Source organism: Euprymna scolopes, chromosome 41 (genome assembly GCF_053919585.1).
Source record: "Euprymna scolopes isolate OS-2025 chromosome 41, ASM5391958v1, whole genome shotgun sequence".
In the NCBI taxonomy this organism is placed as follows: domain Eukaryota; kingdom Metazoa; phylum Mollusca; class Cephalopoda; order Sepiida; family Sepiolidae; genus Euprymna; species Euprymna scolopes.
Window position 1 is genome coordinate 61,192,340 of NC_136522.1, and position 17,500 is coordinate 61,209,839.

General features: G+C 33.8%; 1 long non-coding RNA gene across 1 annotated transcript in view; it reads right to left on the reverse strand.

Annotated features, from left to right (window-relative positions):
* The window catches only part of LOC145266718 (uncharacterized), a 170,250-nt gene that overhangs the window by 31,113 nt on the left and 121,637 nt on the right, over nucleotides 1–17,500 (reverse strand). Inside the window, exon 3 of the long non-coding RNA XR_013864779.1 lies at nucleotides 6,637–6,836. This is a non-coding gene — a long non-coding RNA (uncharacterized LOC145266718). The remainder of the gene's footprint in view (nucleotides 1–6,636; nucleotides 6,837–17,500) is intronic.

Sequence of the window (17,500 nt, forward strand, 5' to 3'; positions counted from 1 at the left end):
TATATATATATATGTATATATATATATAAACAAAATATTAATATATAACATCTACGTAAATCGCGATATATCCAAGTAGTCCTGCGTGATAGCTTAGTGGTAAAAGCTTAAGCTTCTTTCCATGGGTCCCGATTAGAAATCTCGCTAGAATCAGCCACTCTGATCAGTCGTAGACGACGAAACACTTGTCAGTAAACGATTAAATAAATAAAAAATATATATGCCGCTCCATTTAGTGGTGCCAATTATTTCCAACTCGCATTTAGGTAAAAATACACTTTCGTATAATAACTAGAGAGGGAAGAAAGAATGTTTGTTTGCAAAAACAGCCACATATTGCGGAACTTATCTGAAGGATTCGTCTTATTAACGATGTTTTTTACATGTGGAGCTTTAGCCGGGCTGAGGAAAAAAAAAGGAAACCTTGAGTTTTTTCGGTGCTGCAGTTGCTGTCGAAAATCCTCGTACGTGTCTGGTGTTGAATGACTGTAAGAACAGATAGACACGTGTCGTCCTCGAGGTCCCGAAAGCCAAAGAGGTAAAGAATTCGAAAAACCCCGCTCTCGTGGTGTTTGCGAGGATATAAAAGAACGACTTTTGATTGGTTGATTTTCATCCAATCACAGGGCATCCCGTTAGTTATTCCTTAATATATATATATATATATATATATATATATATATATATATATATATATATATATGAGAACAAAATTACTCATTAAATCATTAGTCGCGAAAATAAATCTACAGAATAAATCTGAAAAAATTCCATCAGGCAACAGAAGACTCAAGTCTTCATCTAGGTCAATCTTTTAATGAAAAGAAGAAAAACATTCATAATTTCGATAGTGTGCATTTAGACACGTGTGTTTGAGAAAATTAAGGATAAAAAGAAAAAGTTTTCGAAATGTCTTCTTTTCATTAGAAGACTGTCCCCGGTAAAGAACAGACGCCTCTGTCGCTTGACGAAATCAATTTAGATTGAAACAGTAGATTTATTGTCGCGACTAATGGCAATTTTCTTTACCTAAATCGAATAAAATAATATATATATAATATATATGAAAAAAAAAATGAAAAATATAATTACAGAAATCTTAGTATTTCTTTTTGAGTATTCTGTCGAACAATAAATTCTTGTAAATTATAATTTATAGCCTTTAATTTTGTTCTCATATATATATATATATATATATATATATATATATATATATATATATATATATATATATGAGAACAAAATTAAAGGCTATAAATTATAATGATTTCATGATTAATTTTGTTTACGTAAATTGAATAACGTAATATCCTCGTTTAATTCAATGATTTTTACTTTCGGATATTTTAAACCAGTAATATATATATATATATATATATATGTCTACTGTTTTTTGGGGAAAGAATTCCAACAAAGTGCTCGATTACAAAGAAAAACTTTTTCGATATAAGAGCTTAATATTTATTTATTTAATTGTACAGAAGTTCAGAAAAACATTGGGGCCGTCGGTTTCAAGCCCAACATAAAGGGGACGAGAGCCTAACATCATTTACGTTTTACCATTAACTGGTCCCCTTTATGTTGGGCTTGAAACCGACGGTACCAATGTTTTTTTGAACTTCTGTACAATTATATATATATATATATATATATATATATATATATATATACATTCTGTCAGCTAGTTATCAGTAACTAAAAACCTCTGCCATCGATAGAGCTTATACAAAAGCAAAGTTTGCAAACTTTCATATAAGCTGCTATATCGCCTGAAGAGGTCTCTAGTTATTGGCAAATAGCTGACCGAAACTGATAACTAATATATATATATATATATATATATATATATATATATATATATATATATATATATATATATATATATATATATATACGAGGCTTTGTTGAGGTTTTATTGAAGAAAATTTACTTATGGAGAGAAAGACTAGAATTATTTCCGTCTTAACATATTTTTTTAAACTTGAGAACTGAGAGACGCTCACTGACAGATGTATCTGTAATATTTGCTGAGATTATCAATTTGTTTAGTGTCTAACAACAGTGGCATGCAGAGACAATTTTCAGGGGAGGGGCTCAAGTAAAAAAAAAAAAAAAGCGGTTTCTCGGTGGGGCACAGTGCTATAATATATTCCTCTGAGAAGGGCACTTTTTTATCAGGAGTAAAATAAAAGGAACAGGTGCTTGGCCACTCCTAGCCCCCTCCTCAACCATCTGCACATATTTGTCTAACTATGACTCGTTCGTAGATTTTTTTCCGGAGAGAACTGATTAGAAAAATATTTGTTTCTCTCGTTCGAAACGTTACGTCATGTTATATCCTGATCGTTTGACCACAACTATAGATGGCAGTAATTGCTGAGAATGCAGTTAGGAGATTTGGAGTTCCTATCCCGTCGCGGTTACCGCCTGACGAAGGCCAGAGGAATAGTTGGCCGAAACCTCGTGAAACAACAACTAAAAATGATGAGGATAATAGCCCGCAATAAATAAATTAATTAATAATACTCATCTCAATAATGAATTCCATTTAATATATATATATATATATATATATATATATATATATATATATATATATATATATATACTAGCGGGGGTGCCCGGCGTTGCTCGGGTGTTTGGAGGTGTATGCTGTGCAAAAAAAAAAAAGCAAAAAAACAAAAAAAATGGTTAATTTTTTAAAACTTTGACCCCTATTATGACCCCTTAAAATTTATCACTTTATTAAGTTAGATCCAGGTTCAAGGAACCTATATCTAAAATTTCAAGTGTCTAGACCCAAAATTGTCGGAGGAGTTTGGTAGAGTTCTTAAAGGTCAAATCGTTGAAATTTTACCCCTTAACAGCCAAATTTCTGGCTGACACCCGTCACATCGATTTTCCCAAATCTCAGTACCCGGTATTTCAAATTTCGAGTCTATAGACTAAAAATTGACAGAGTTATTGCGTAGGGAAATGTACACAGACAGACAGACACACAGACAGACAGACAGACACGTTCACTTTTATAGATATATAGATAGATATATACACACACACGTTTGACTTTTGTTTTGTTTTTGGGGTGCTGACTTCTCAATCCTACTTTCTGACCCTGGTGTCTAAGTTCTTGCGGCGGGAGAGAACTAAAAACTAAATTATCGGACGCATCTCGTTTTTTTTTTGTTTTTGTTTTTTTTACCGCGCCTAACGAGAGACGGAGACTCAAATACTCTCAGTTCTCTCGCCTGAATACGTGACCTCATCTCTATGTTATACCGTTCGACCCTACATTTCTAGCGTGTTTGGTCCAGAGAGCCAATCTTTAAAACCCGTTTCAATCACGCCACACGCAGCTGGATCTATTTCCGTTTGCCGCCACTTTATCCGGACATGTACTAATGTGACCCTCGCCAAAATTCATACTAGTTAACTTAACCACTTATTACTAGCGCAGGGTTCCAATATATAACAGTGTCGTTCCTCGGCCTACGCTAATCCCCATCCAAATGTTTGAGAACGGGATCAGGAAAGGCGGTAACAATTGTGGTGTTCCACACAGATTCCTCTCTTAAAGTTTTACTCAGGGAAGTTTGCCATGTACCTCTTGATTCAAATTTGCGTCGCCTGTCTCTGAGTACAATTCTTTTTTGCGGCTAGGTCATACTGTCATGTACTAATGTGACTCTTATCAAAATTCGCACTAGCTAACTTAATTCCCTACTATGTAACAACTGTTTCGATTGTTAGCTCCGAAAAGGCGACAATCTCTTCAGGCTAACAAAACGTGTCTATTTTATCAATTGTTTCTATCAGTGAAAAAAAGGGGGTGTAAAAAAACACACAAGATTCAAAACTTAAAATATCATTTAAAATTATCAACCTCATATATAAAACTCACTATGTCTGCGTGTCTGTCTCCATTCTTTAAAAGTGCATCTCCCCCGAGACGCAAAATCCCAAAGCGGCGCAAGAACGGGTTAAATGGTTGCATTTTCTGGGAATCGTTTTTTATATGCATAAGTGATCTTGCCTGTCTGTCTGTCTGTCTGTCTGTCTGCCTGTGTCATGCGAAAATATCAACTTATATGTTAAAATCGGGTAATTGTAAACTACTTCTTACCGTCTGACAATAGCTCAGACGGTAACAACTAAGGCCGAAGCGCTAAATATTTGGGTTTCTATTCTAGCTGCTTGCACCTACGTCATATTTTTAAAACTTTTGAAACCATTGCTGGGTAGAAATGTTGGGTAGAATATAATAATCAATAGCGAATTGGCTTTATAATGATAAATACGAAAGCTACAAAAAAAAATATCGCATTTAAGCGTGTTTTACTACCGGGTAACGCCTGGCGGCCTGCTAGTATTTTAAATAAATCGTTAATGTATTTTCTGTTGGAGCTCAGACGTCGGGCTGTTTCAATGTAAGATAATTGTCACCTACTTTAGAATTGATCCGGGTAGATTACGAGTTTCGTCGTGGTGGTGGGGGGTTCATGATTTAGAGAACTTGTGTTGAGTGTTGGATGACAATATCGTGAAGAAAAGCGGTGACTAGAAAAAAATGGCATGTATTTTTTTTTTTATTGAATACACGCAAAAAGGCTAAAAACGGAATTATAACTTTTGCGCGAGGTTGCGCAATTTTGCACCCCGACTTGTTATTTGCATCCTTCTCTTTTTCTTCTTTTTCTTTTTTTTTTCTTTTTTTCTTTTTTTCCTTTTTTTTTCTTTTTTTCCTTTTTTTCCTTTTTTTTCTCTTTTTCTTTCTTTTTTCCTTTTTTTTTCTTTCTTTTTTCTTTTTTTTCTTCTTTTTTTTCTTTTCTTTCTTTTTCTCTCTTAAATATTTGGATTCGTTTGCTAAATCTTCCTTTTGTGGCGATAGACGACAGAATACTTTATTCTTACTTATTTCTTAATCCGGCGAATTTTTGTTCGTACTTTTTATATCTCAGCTTTAAAGATGAGAATTGGTTATCTATCCATCTATCTATCTATCTATCTATCTATCTATCTATCTATCTTTCTATCTATCTATCTATCTATCTGTGCGCGTGTGCGTGCGCACGCGCGTGTGTACGTGAGAGGACAATCCTCAAACTATTATATATACTCAACGAATTTTTTTTTATCTAGACTTGAAATTTGGTATATAGGGTATTCAGACACGTGGAAAACTTTAAATCGGTTTTCATGCAAAAAAAAAAAAAAAAAAAAGAAAAAAAAAGGGATTGCGAAGGAGACAAAATTGAAAAATTGTCACGGATTTTCATCTGTTTGTAACCTGTTCCACGAATGTGCATGCGTAAATCGTTCACGTGACAGATTTTTTATGTTAAGAATAAGTAGGTTTGAAAACACTTTTAAAGGATCGTATCAAGCTGGCGGAACGGTTATCGTAGTTGACTCTCTTTAAATTTTGGTTTCGATCTCAGCTCGATTATTATTATTTTTTTTTTTTTTAGTTTCAAGAATTGAACTGTTTAGAAAAAAATAATACTCGCATGCACATGTCTCAGTTTCTTTGCGTCTTTTTTTTTTTTGTTACTTATTTTTTTTTTTTAAGAATTAAATGTTGCGTTTAGTACCGGTGTTTCTGTTTATAAAGAATTCTGCATTAATTTAAATATAATATTTATGCGTTTTTTTTTTTACAACAGGGCAACGCTGTGCGGCCTGCTAGTATATATGTAAAAGTGAGTGTGTGTGTGTGTGTGTGTGTGTGTGTGTTTGTGTGAAAACACTTCTCAACCTATATACTCAACGAATTTTTGATCTACAGGCTTAAAATTTGGTATATAAGATCTTCAGACACGTGGTAAATTTTTTAGTTGGTTTTGAAAACACTTTTTAAAAAACGTGTCAAGCTGGTCTAATGGTTATCGTACTTGACGCACAACGGCTTTTTTTTTCACCATATCCTTTTTAATTTCAAGAAAAAGAAATATCCAACTGCTTTTCTAAGGAATGCATGTCTATCTCTGATGAGTTGTTTGATGGATTTCTTTTATTCAACGGAACACGTGTAAGACGTACTACATGTGAAAAACGAATAAAATATTCCGATTGTAAATTATGTCATCTTCTGGTTTGATATGATAACCAACAATAGGTTGAGCATATTGGGAAGTGATATACAAATGACCATTAGCGTATGGAGCGATGCTCTTTGTGTAAACAAATTGAGCTTTGGGTATTTGGACAACGTCAAAACATTGTTAATTCACTGCTCGCATAACAGCAGCCGTATAGCGCAACGGTTAGAAGCTCCAACTGTCGTTTCGATCCTGACTTGAGATAGTTGCTTGTCTAGCCGCACCGATGAGCTGTCAAACAGCGAAACAGTACTGTATTTGGATGACTATATATATATATATATATATATATATATATATATATATATATATATATATATATATATATATAGGATCTATTGTTGATTTAACACACACCTCAAAACACCCGGGCAACGCCGGGCACCAAGGCTAGTAATAAATAATTTCAAAAGATAGTTCATGTTATTAATAAGGTAATTATTATTAATAATATTGTAAAATTTACATATTTTGTCGCAAAAAAATGTTGTCTATCTTCATGTTTATCGAGTTTCATTTAATTTTAATAACTGCTTACCTGTGGAACTCTATACTGTGAGTCTGCTTTCCAGCTGTCTAAAACATGGTTGTTTTCAAGTCCAATGTAAACAAGTTTTGGACCGTAATCTTAGATAATCAAATTCTACCCAATTTTCACCACTGCTGATCATCACGTTGTTGTCTCGCCAACAACCTTGCACTCGAGTGGCCTCCAGGTCTTGATAAGTGCTTACTCCCCTGTAAAAAAAAAAATAAAAGAAAAATAAAAGAAAACTTGATATCAGTTAATAAATATTTCTAAAATTTTAGTTTGGGGAGGGGTATTTTAAAGGATTTTTTAGAAGGCATCATATCGTAATGGACAGCTATATGCAAATACCGAGCCATGAGCGAAATGGCGTCACGGTAAGGAAAAAAAAAAAGAGAGGACATTCGAGAAGACGATCACGTTAAAGACGTGGATGACACTTGACAGCGCGTTCGAGAAAACGATCACGTGAGAGACGTCACAGCCGTAACGAGAAGTCACGCGTGGCGGAAGAATGAGGAAATAAATGTCGTTGTTACAACGGGAAACAACGAGTTGAAGTTCTCTCCTATGTTTTTTTGTTGTTGTTGTTTTTTTTTTGTTTTTTTGTCTGCATTGCGACTGAGGCATTGCAACGTGTTTGGCAAGTAGGCAATATGGCCACATCCTCTCATTTGAAAATTCAAATATTTCAGATTTGCATTGATACCCGAGGTGACAAAAGTGTTGCGCATCTTAGTGCTTTATCTGTACTGTTCTGACTTTGAACAGTCCCCGTACGGCATTTTAATTCTGTCACACTCTAACCCTAACCCGACATCTTTTATGTTCTGTCTATCCCACTCAAGTCGGCGGCTGCGAAAGTGTACCGCTGACACCCGTCTCACAGTTCGCACTATTAAAAAAAGGTTATCTACCCCAACTCGGGTGGTGTAAGATAACAGTTTATCCCCCCTCCTCCCATTTATTACGGGTATCTGTTACTCACCTTGAGAAGATCACCCCTAAGAGAACAATAATAGACGTGTTAAGTTTCTCACGTATATTTTCGCGCGTGCACTCCCATTTCCCAACAACCTTGTGCCCAACGTGGACTGAAGAAACGTAAATATATTTTCTATTCACTTCAAGAAACGAACTACTTAATCCTTAATCTCAGTTTCTGCTCACGCGGCCACGCCCTTTGGGCTAAGATCAAAGTGTAGTATCACAAATGAATTATTGTAATATCATTATTATCTTCTTTTTTATTTTGTTTTGTTTTTACACGTCAATAAAATGGTTTAAAAGATTAGGTTCTAAGTAGGACGCCCCCCCCCAGTACGAATGGGTGAATGTGGTATTATGGTGAAAGAGAATGCTAGCTAAGCCAACCTTTTGTTTAGTCCTGAAGTGACAAGGATGACCAACAACTCCCATTCCCGCTTTTTTGAGTTGGCCTTGTGCCTCAATTTTTTGTCCATGTTTGTATTTTAACCTGAATAAAAGATTCGATACCTCAAAGTGTAGTATCTGTTCGTCAAATACTACACTTCAATTTCTTGTTCTCTGTTAGTGGAGGAGAAATCCTTCTGGACTGAGACAATTTTAAATTTTTGTTCCTTTTCTCGATGTTAAAAAACGGCCCTGGTATCTAACTCTGTCCTGTGGATAGGCATTATAGATAGGTGCTATTATATAAAAGGAACTTTGCACGCGTGCGTGTGTGTGTGTGTGTGTGTGTGTGTGTGTGTGTGTGTGTGTGTGTGTGTGTGTGTGTGTGTGTGTGTGTGAGAGAGAGAGAGAGAGAGAGAGAGAGAGAGAGAGAGAGTTTCCCCTGGACTCGAAAAAGGCTGGGTCAATTTTATGAAATTTCACACGGAGGCACTTTATGTGCCTGGCAGTGTTCTTAGATAGGTTTTGTATCGGAATGCCTTTGATAAGTATCGATAATCGAAATAATCTGATGAGAGAATGAACAGGCGATTTTGACCAAAGTTAACGCCTTACACAGCCTAACATCACAAGTGCATTTCAGAAGTTTTATTACTACACAAGTCGAAAGGCCAGATATATAAAATCAACAGTAGGTTAGACGGATTCGAAATGAATGTTTCTGTTTAGAGCACAGTTGAAGTATGATACTTGACGTTTGCATTTTAAACTTTAATTCAAGCTTTAGATATAAACATAATTTGATAAAATCAACAGTAGGTTCTCTACAGTGCAATGTAGATTACAATGTATCGTGGACTAAGTCACTGCGGGGAGGCATGTGAAGTTTCCTGCCGGTGCACTGTGGTTGACCCCCGACTAGAGCAGGCAATCCATCTATTTGATTAAAAAAAAAAATGGACGATTTCACCAACTCCGATGACAATAAAATTATTGGTCCACATTCAATCTTGAGCAACGTTAGATTTCCCGACTCGCCGGAGATAAGAGTTGAATATCGCGTTTAAAGACTAAATTTATCTGAAAGGCACCCCAATGTGGCTAAATTAATCAATGCTTGACCCAAACTTGAAGCTTTACGCATTGTAGCATTCTTAATAGTAGGGAAAGTTCTTTATAATGTTTGCTATTTAATAAGTTTATAATGTTTGCTATATAATAAGTTTCTTTTCATGCAAGAAAGACACGAGGGGACGTTCGTTGAGAGTTTTCTTCAAGGTTTTATTTTGAAGAGAATTTACTCAGAGGAGAGAGACTAATTTTCTCTTAGTTAATTATCTTATTTACTTAACTTTATAACTGAAATGAGCAGCACACGGACAGAGATACCGAAGTAACATTGCGCATTTAACGATTACGCTGTGCAACAAGTTTCAGTTTTAAAAACAAACTTTTTCTGTCTAAGAAAAGTATCCTGATTCTAAACTGACGTTTATTTCTCTAGATGAGGCACCGTTTTCATCTATTATATAAATCTCACCTGTCTCTTTAAATGTCAGGCCATGCCATATGCTACTGGTACCATGTAATCTAGTACTACCTGCATCATGGTCGGCTAAACTGGTTCCTCCACCAGACTTGTTTGGTGAGGAGGGCGGCTAGTCTCCCTGAAGGATTAAAAACAAGACCTTTCAAAGGGAGAATGGACCCTTTTTCGGGGTCAACGGCCAACTAGCACCGTGTGTGTTTGTGTGTATGTATGTGTGTGTTGGGGTGGAGAGGGCTCCCGTAAGCCGTGGTGAATGCAACCTTTCTAGGAGAAGCAAATCCCTTATTTAAAAAACATAAAGCGGGAGACCAGTACCCGCATTAAGCTGGTCTACAGTTTAACTTGTTGCTGGCTATCTCGCTCTTGCTTGTTGCTTGATCTCAATATTTTGAACCGAGAGAGAGACTTAGCTGACGTACAAAGCTAAAACTTTGTAACATCATCTGTATATAGATACTCCCTCAGAAATGGTCCTGTGGCGATGGAAGTCATTTTTGGGCTTATGGACTTTAAGTGTTTGAGGGAGTGACACTCGTCTGACAAGACGTTGCAATCATCATGTATGTATATATGTATGTATGTATGTATGTATGCCTAAAAATTTCGACAGAGGCGACGAATTTTTCACAAGATCGGTATTGTTTTGAAGCTTGACCCTTCGGACGACAAATATCGAAAAATTGGCTAAAAACATTCTTTCCTTCACCCTCAACTGGGGAAGAATCGCTTTTTTCGCCGATATTTCCGAAAGTCATCCACTCTTTTCGATTGACTAGCCTTAATTTAAATTTTGTTAGGATGCCTGGAGGAGACATTTACTGAAGATAATATCTATCTAGTCACTATTCCTATTGCGACTAGATAGATGTTCCTATTTATTTTCCTTCCCACAAGAGCAGAGTTAGAGTAAGAGGCGCTCTGGATAGGAACAAAAATTAAAATTGCCTCAGTCATGAAGGATTTCTCCTCCACTGACCCAGGACAGAAAAGGCGAAGTGTAGTATCAGAGCAGATACTACACTTTGCTCCTATAGATGTTATTCCTCCTGTGCATACTCGTAGATGACTCTGGACAGTGTTTCTCTCACAAACATGATACCAGCAGGACTCTTCTCACTCAATAAGGATCTTTTTCTTTTCTTTTTTCACACAAAAAGAATATCTCTTGGATGGTCTGCCTCTGGTTAAAGGAAGACATTATTCCGACTATTTTTTTATATCTTGAGTGTTATTTTCACGACATTTCGGTCGATGTAATCTCTGACCTTCTTCAGGTGTATTTTGTCGAACTCGGGAATCTTTTTGTCGGACTCGGATATATGCACAGAATTTCGAACGGAACCGTTTAAATCCATGGGATAGCATGCTATTGTTCCGTCAGCCATGACTGGGTTGAAGTCCTAAGTAATTCGCAATCATATTTTTAGGGAGGGGGGTCTGCATTGAGTATTTAACCTTCAACCATCGCCGATTTCCGAGTTCGTCGGAAAGATTCCCGAGTTCAAGAAGATACAGCTGAAAAAGGTCGGAGGGTACATCGATCGGAACGTTATGACAATAACACTCAAGATGAGAACAGTAGTTCGAATAATCCAAATTATTCAAATTATCCATCCTTATCTAAAAAAAAAACTGAGAAAAGGTTAAGACAAATGTTGCCGTTCTTAACAAATACGTAAGATCGGTGTTTTCTGTTGTTGTAATTCCACGAAAAAGCATCGTTAAACTTAATCCTGGTATTCAGTTCCAGTGCCATATACGCTGGCCGCATACCATTGCGTTTGCCAAAAGGTCCTTCTCTTCCCGCAGCCTTGTTTAACACCTACAATGTCTGATTATCAGGTGGATATCTTATTAAAAATCACAGTGCTTACTGGTTAAGGTTTATAGTCAGCTTACATACTTCCTAACTTCTGGCGTACAGCTGTAACACAGTGCGCATAAGAACGTGGGAAAATATCAGTAGCAGCGTAGGATGGCTGGCTTGCGAAGAAATTAGCAGCAGCAGTTGCCGAAAAAAAGCGCATATGCAAATTAAGAAGTGTGCGCAAGAAGAAAAAGGAAAATAGTGTAAAAAAAATGCGCCACTTGATCAGGAGAAGCAAAGTGCACATCAAAGAAAATGGACGTGTCAAGTTGAGGATGGGAATGGGCCTACTGTGCCCGGCATGTGGTCGGAGGAAGGAGAAACGATGTCAGGCTAGATGGACATGTGGCAGCGAGAGACTTTTTTTTAATGGTGTCGAGACGGGAGAGTAACGGTAATGAATGCTATTGTTAAAAAAAAATGCTGACTTAGGATTTCTATTTGTTTCTTTCCTTTAATTGTTTGTCACTGCAACGTTACAGAGAGATGCAGTGACATGACAAACCAATACCTCCACTTTTACTGTTCTTCAATATTTCTATTGTGAAGTAATTTATTGAAATAAAGTATAAGAAAAAAAAACATTATTGAAAAGTATACAATAAAAATTAAAATTGTGCAGAGAAAAATAACAATTAATCTGTATTTGCACTTTTGATAAAATTAAAAAAATAAAAGATTTTATTTTATTTGAAATTTTATAATAAATGTGTTTATGAAATCATAAAAATAAAAGTTTAATTATTTTTTTAATTTTAAAAATAAGTTTGCTATTTGAATTTATATAATAGGTATTTGTTTATGAATCATAAAAATAAAAGTTTATTATTTTTTTAATTTTAAAAATAAGTTTGCTATTTGAATTTATATAATAGGTATTTGTTTATGAAATTATAAAAATAAAAGTTTAATTATTTTTTTAATTTTAAAAATAAGTTTGCTATTTGAATTTATATAATAGGTATTTGTTTATGAAATCATAAAAATAAATTTTATTATTTTTTTTATTTAAAAAATAAGTTTGTTATTTGAATTTATATAATAGGTATTTGTTTATGAAATCATAAAAATAAAAGTTTAATTATTTTTTTAATTTTAAAAATAAGTTTGTTATTTGAAGTTATATAATAGGTATTTGTTTATGAAATCATAAAAATAAAAGTTTAATTATTTTTTTAATTTTAAAAATAAGTTTGCTATTTGAAGTTATATAATAGGTATTTGTTTATGAAATTATAAAAATAAAAGTTTAATTATTTTTTTAATTTTAAAAAATAAGTTTGTTATTTGAATTTATATAATAGGTATTTGTTCATGAAATCATAAAAATAAATTTTATTATTTTTTTAATTTTAAAAATAAGTTTGTTATTTGAATTTATATAATAGGTATTTGTTCATGAAAGTATAAAAAGAAAATTATTGAAATCAAAATAAATAATTTATAGGCATGATAGAGAAAAAAAAACCCAGAAAGAACTGATTTACCTTGTCACCGCTTCCAGTAGCACTACACCAGAAGTTAGGAAGTACGTTAGCTGACTATAACCTGAACACAATTTCTTCTGGTTCTATTTTTTGGGGTTTTTTTTAAACATTTTTTTTTCTATTAATTAATGTGATTTCTTTTATTTTTTTATGTTTTATTGTTCTTGAAATAAAATATAAGAAATATTGAAAAATATACAATAAAAATAAAAAAAAATAATAAAAAATAAAAATAACACAATTAGTCTTTGGTTGCACTTTTTATAACAAAATTTTAAAAAATAAAATTTTCCATTTTATTTGAAATTTTATGAGAAATATATGTTTATGAAATTATAAAATAAGTTTATTTTAATTTTAAAAAGAAAAGATTTTCTTTTTAAATTTATATAATATATGTTTATGAAAGAATAAAAATGAAATTTTTGAAATCAAAATGACAAATATAAAAACATTTTTTTTTTCAATCGTTAAATTCCGTAAAACATTTCCGTAATTGTTATTTTCCGTAAAGCCGCTTTTATAATAATTAATTTTTGTAAAAACTTTTTGTAATCATTTTTGTAATCGTTAATTTTCATATAACATTTTTTAATCATTAATTTATTTAAATCGGAGTTTCCCACCCTTTTTTGGTAAACGCCCCTCACCCTTCCAGGGCACTCGGATACCTACTACCATCTCTTCCCTACATGCATCCTTAAAATGAAATCAATTTATTCAACAAAATTTTACTTTGTCGATTGAATGGAAACAATAACATCTATAAACCAATTGGGTCAATTAATATATCATAGCATTGCTAATACAATAATCAATAAAAATTGCTAATACAATAATCAATAATCAATAAAAATCAGAATAATAATCGCAGGAATCATCGATCAATGTGCAGATTGTTGATGATGATCAGCAACAAGTTTTGGAATATTTGGTTCCATATGTGATTAAAAAAAAAGGTTGGCACTTCTGTATGACAGTTACATATTAGCAACTGAGACGAGTTATTGACCCCTGTTCTTCAAAAGAGAAACGCCGTCTAGCGGCCATTATGTGAACCTTAAATACAAACAAGTGTTTACGATAACGCAAAAATATATAATAACGAAATAAATAACACAAAAATATGAAAATCGAAACATTTATTGTATTAAAAAAAATGTATCAAAATATAATTTTAATGCATTAATATAATTTTTTTTTTCAACGAGTTATTCATAACTGAAAATAAAATAATAAATTTGATAAAAACACGAAACATTTATAGATTGTTTTTAGAATTTTTTTGTTTTTATTTTACGGTAAGGTTGTATAAAAATGTCGCAGAATATAATTTTAAAAACATGAAACATTTATAGAGGTTTAAGAATAAGTTGTTTATTTTTATTTTTTATTTTTTATTTATTTTATTTTTTGTACAGAAAGATTGTATAAAAATGTATAAAAATATAATTTCAGTTTGCACGAACTTTTAGAAAAGGAAGAGTTATCGACCCCCCCCCCCCTGACAAGCGACATCTGTCGGTGATTCTTGAAACAAAAATACAAACATTCGCCTCATGTCACTGTCATGCAGAAGTGCCAAAATGTCTTAGATCACCATGCTTCGCTACATTCATTCGGTTTCTATTCCCAGGACACATCGATAGATGAGAAAAACTTGTTGAAAATGTGAATCAAGAAATCAATCAAATTCAGGAAACACTTAAGAAACTTGGACAACATTACAGGGTATTGATTCCTGAATTCATTTTTCCAATTAAAAATATAAGTGTGATGCAATCAATTTTCACGTGAATTGCGAATGTCAAAGAAAATGGGTTGAGAAACACCTAGTAATTTTACTAGAAGCTCTAAGATTTTTACCAGCCCTCTAAAAGATCTCTATATGATAAATTTGGCCATCACCCACCTGAAATCTCGCGTTGGGAAACCCTGATCTAAGTCGTTTTTGTAATCGTCAATTTTCGTAAAACATTTTCATAATCGTTAATTTCCGTGAAGAATTTTTATAATCATTGATTTCTATAAAAAGCTTGTGTTATCATTAATTGCAATTATTTATTAATCGATAAATTAGCAACAAGAAACGCGACAAACTTAAAACATAAAAACGGAAGTGAAATAGCAGAAACTATTTAATGACAGGCGTGACTAACTTCGACACTTTAACTTAGCAACAAGGTTGAAAATATTAAAAAAAAAAAAAGAAACGGAAATATCAACAGCAGCTATTTCTTTATCGGCCCATGATGGAGCAGTCGAGCATTCTTTTTCTTCAGGTTGGTTGGTTGTTTTTGTTTTACGGCATATCAACCCTTTTCGGGTTATTTAATGCCGAATCAAAAGATTTTGAAGAAAATATTTTTAATAGAATATATTTGTTGTTTTCACGTTGGTTTCTATTTAACCCATAGTTGGGACCCTAACAGGTACTACCACTCCGGGTCAGAGTGGGCCTGGGAGCAATGGTAATTAAAGGGTGGCTCCACACTCCCCAAAGCCCACAAGCTGGGGCCTCACCACTGGATATAGTTTAAGGTCATATCCAGGACCTTTTCTTCAGGTATCAGATCTGTTATTGACGAAATGGATGATCATGACTCTCCAGTTCCCTTTGCATTCGGTTTTTGGTCCCCCCGAAAAAAAAAAGGAGGGTGGATCTGTAAATTTACCCTTGTCCGTTCGTCCGCTCGTCCGTTCGTCCGTCTGCACTTTTCTCAATAACTACCCCTTGGAATTTTTGAAATTTTGCACAAACATTAAACAATATGAATAAAAAAAAAAAGCAACAGAATAGATTTTACGGGAAAACTCCGGTTACCTCCCTAGGGATACCTTTCAGGTAAAAATGGCTAAAATTGACACTTTTGTGCTTATTAAAAAAAATTGATGCCTTGGATTTTTATAAAACTTTCTGAAAAGTTGTAACTAATTGATTTCTATTAATTTGTTTTTATTTTTGACTATTATTCTCATCTTTATTAGTTGTTTTCACGACGTTTCGGCCAACTATTCCTCTGGTCTTCGTCAGGTGGTAACCGCGACGGGATAGGAACTTCGAACCTCCTGACTGTATTCTCAGCAATCACTGCCTTCCATAGTTGTTGTCGTCTTACTTGGCCAAAAACGTGGTGAGACGACAACAACTACGGATGATACCGTTTCTTTGTGGTGGGATATTTTGCTTTCTGGTTGATCGGAGCAGGTCATCTTGGCCTGAGAAAAGTTTTTTTTTTTTTTAATTCAATGACACAAAATGGCCTTTTGATCCTCAAAATAATGAATCTTTTTTTCTTTCTAAATTTTAGACATTATCTTTCCATGTTACACTGATTTAAAATATATTAACTTTGTGGGGGTTTGTTGTGTAATTTTGAACTTTTCGCTGGATATACAAACGTATAAACACACAGACAACTGCCTTTTATATAATAGATTAACACCCTCCAAGGTGGGCAGATTTACGTTCGAGTATTAATTTACAATAATACCGTTTTTTTGTGGGGGTGGGGATGGTATTTTTGCTTTCTGGTTGGTCCGAGCAGGTCATCTTGTTCTGAGAAGAGTTTTTTTTTTCTATTTGGCATCTGGACAAGCCCCGGCCAGTAAAGCGAACAGAGTACCTGCTATTATCGTTATATAGACGCCTTCACAACGTATCATCTGCCGCCTGCCATAAAAACGAAAATCTAATTTTGGATCGTACCCCACGAAGCAGGTAATAAACAAGCAAAGAAACACATTAATCTCCGTCAAAAAGTATCGCATCACCAAACTGCAAACCTACGGATTAAAAAAAAACATATGTAGAAGTCACGAAGTTAAATGATTATAAAGCTCATATTATTTGGATTGTTCTCTTCTTTAATGTTATTTTCACAGTGTTTCGGCTTACGTAACCTCCGACCTTCTTCAGGTGTATCTTATTCAATCGGGCAATCTTTCTGTCTGTAAAGTAATCCGGAAACCAACACGTTGTAGCTTCCGTCGCAAAGTAGACAAAGAATAGAAAAAAAAAAAAAAAAAAAAAAACTTCAGCTCGCTTTTTCTTTGTAACAACGCCGTTTATTTCCTCATTGTTACGGCCGAGAGTGCTATCAAGCGTTATCCACGCCTCTCACGTGATCTCAAACGTGGTCCACGTCTCTAACGTGATCCCCTCTCTCTCTCTCTCTCTCTCTCTCTCTCTCTCTCTCTCTCTCTCTCTCTTATAGTCTTTTTCTTTACCGGAAAAGAGAAAAGTAAAAGAGAAAAATAAAGAAAAGAGAAAAAAAATGAGAAAAAGTAAGAAAAACAAAAGAAAAAGGAAGACAAAAAAGAAAAGCAAGAGATAAAGAAAAACTGGATTAGAAAGTTTAAAGAAAAAAGAGAAAAAAGTAGACGAAAGAAAAAAGAAAGAAAGAAAGGGAAAAGAACGAAAGAAAAGAATTAGAAAGAAAGAAAAAAAAGAAAGTTTAAAACAGAGAAAAGGAACACAATATAAAAGAAAAGAAAAAGAGAGAAAAAATAGAGAAGAGAAAAAGTAAGAAAATAGACCTAAAAAGAAAAAAGAAAGATAAAAAAAAGAAAACAGAAGAAAAAAAAGGAAGCAAA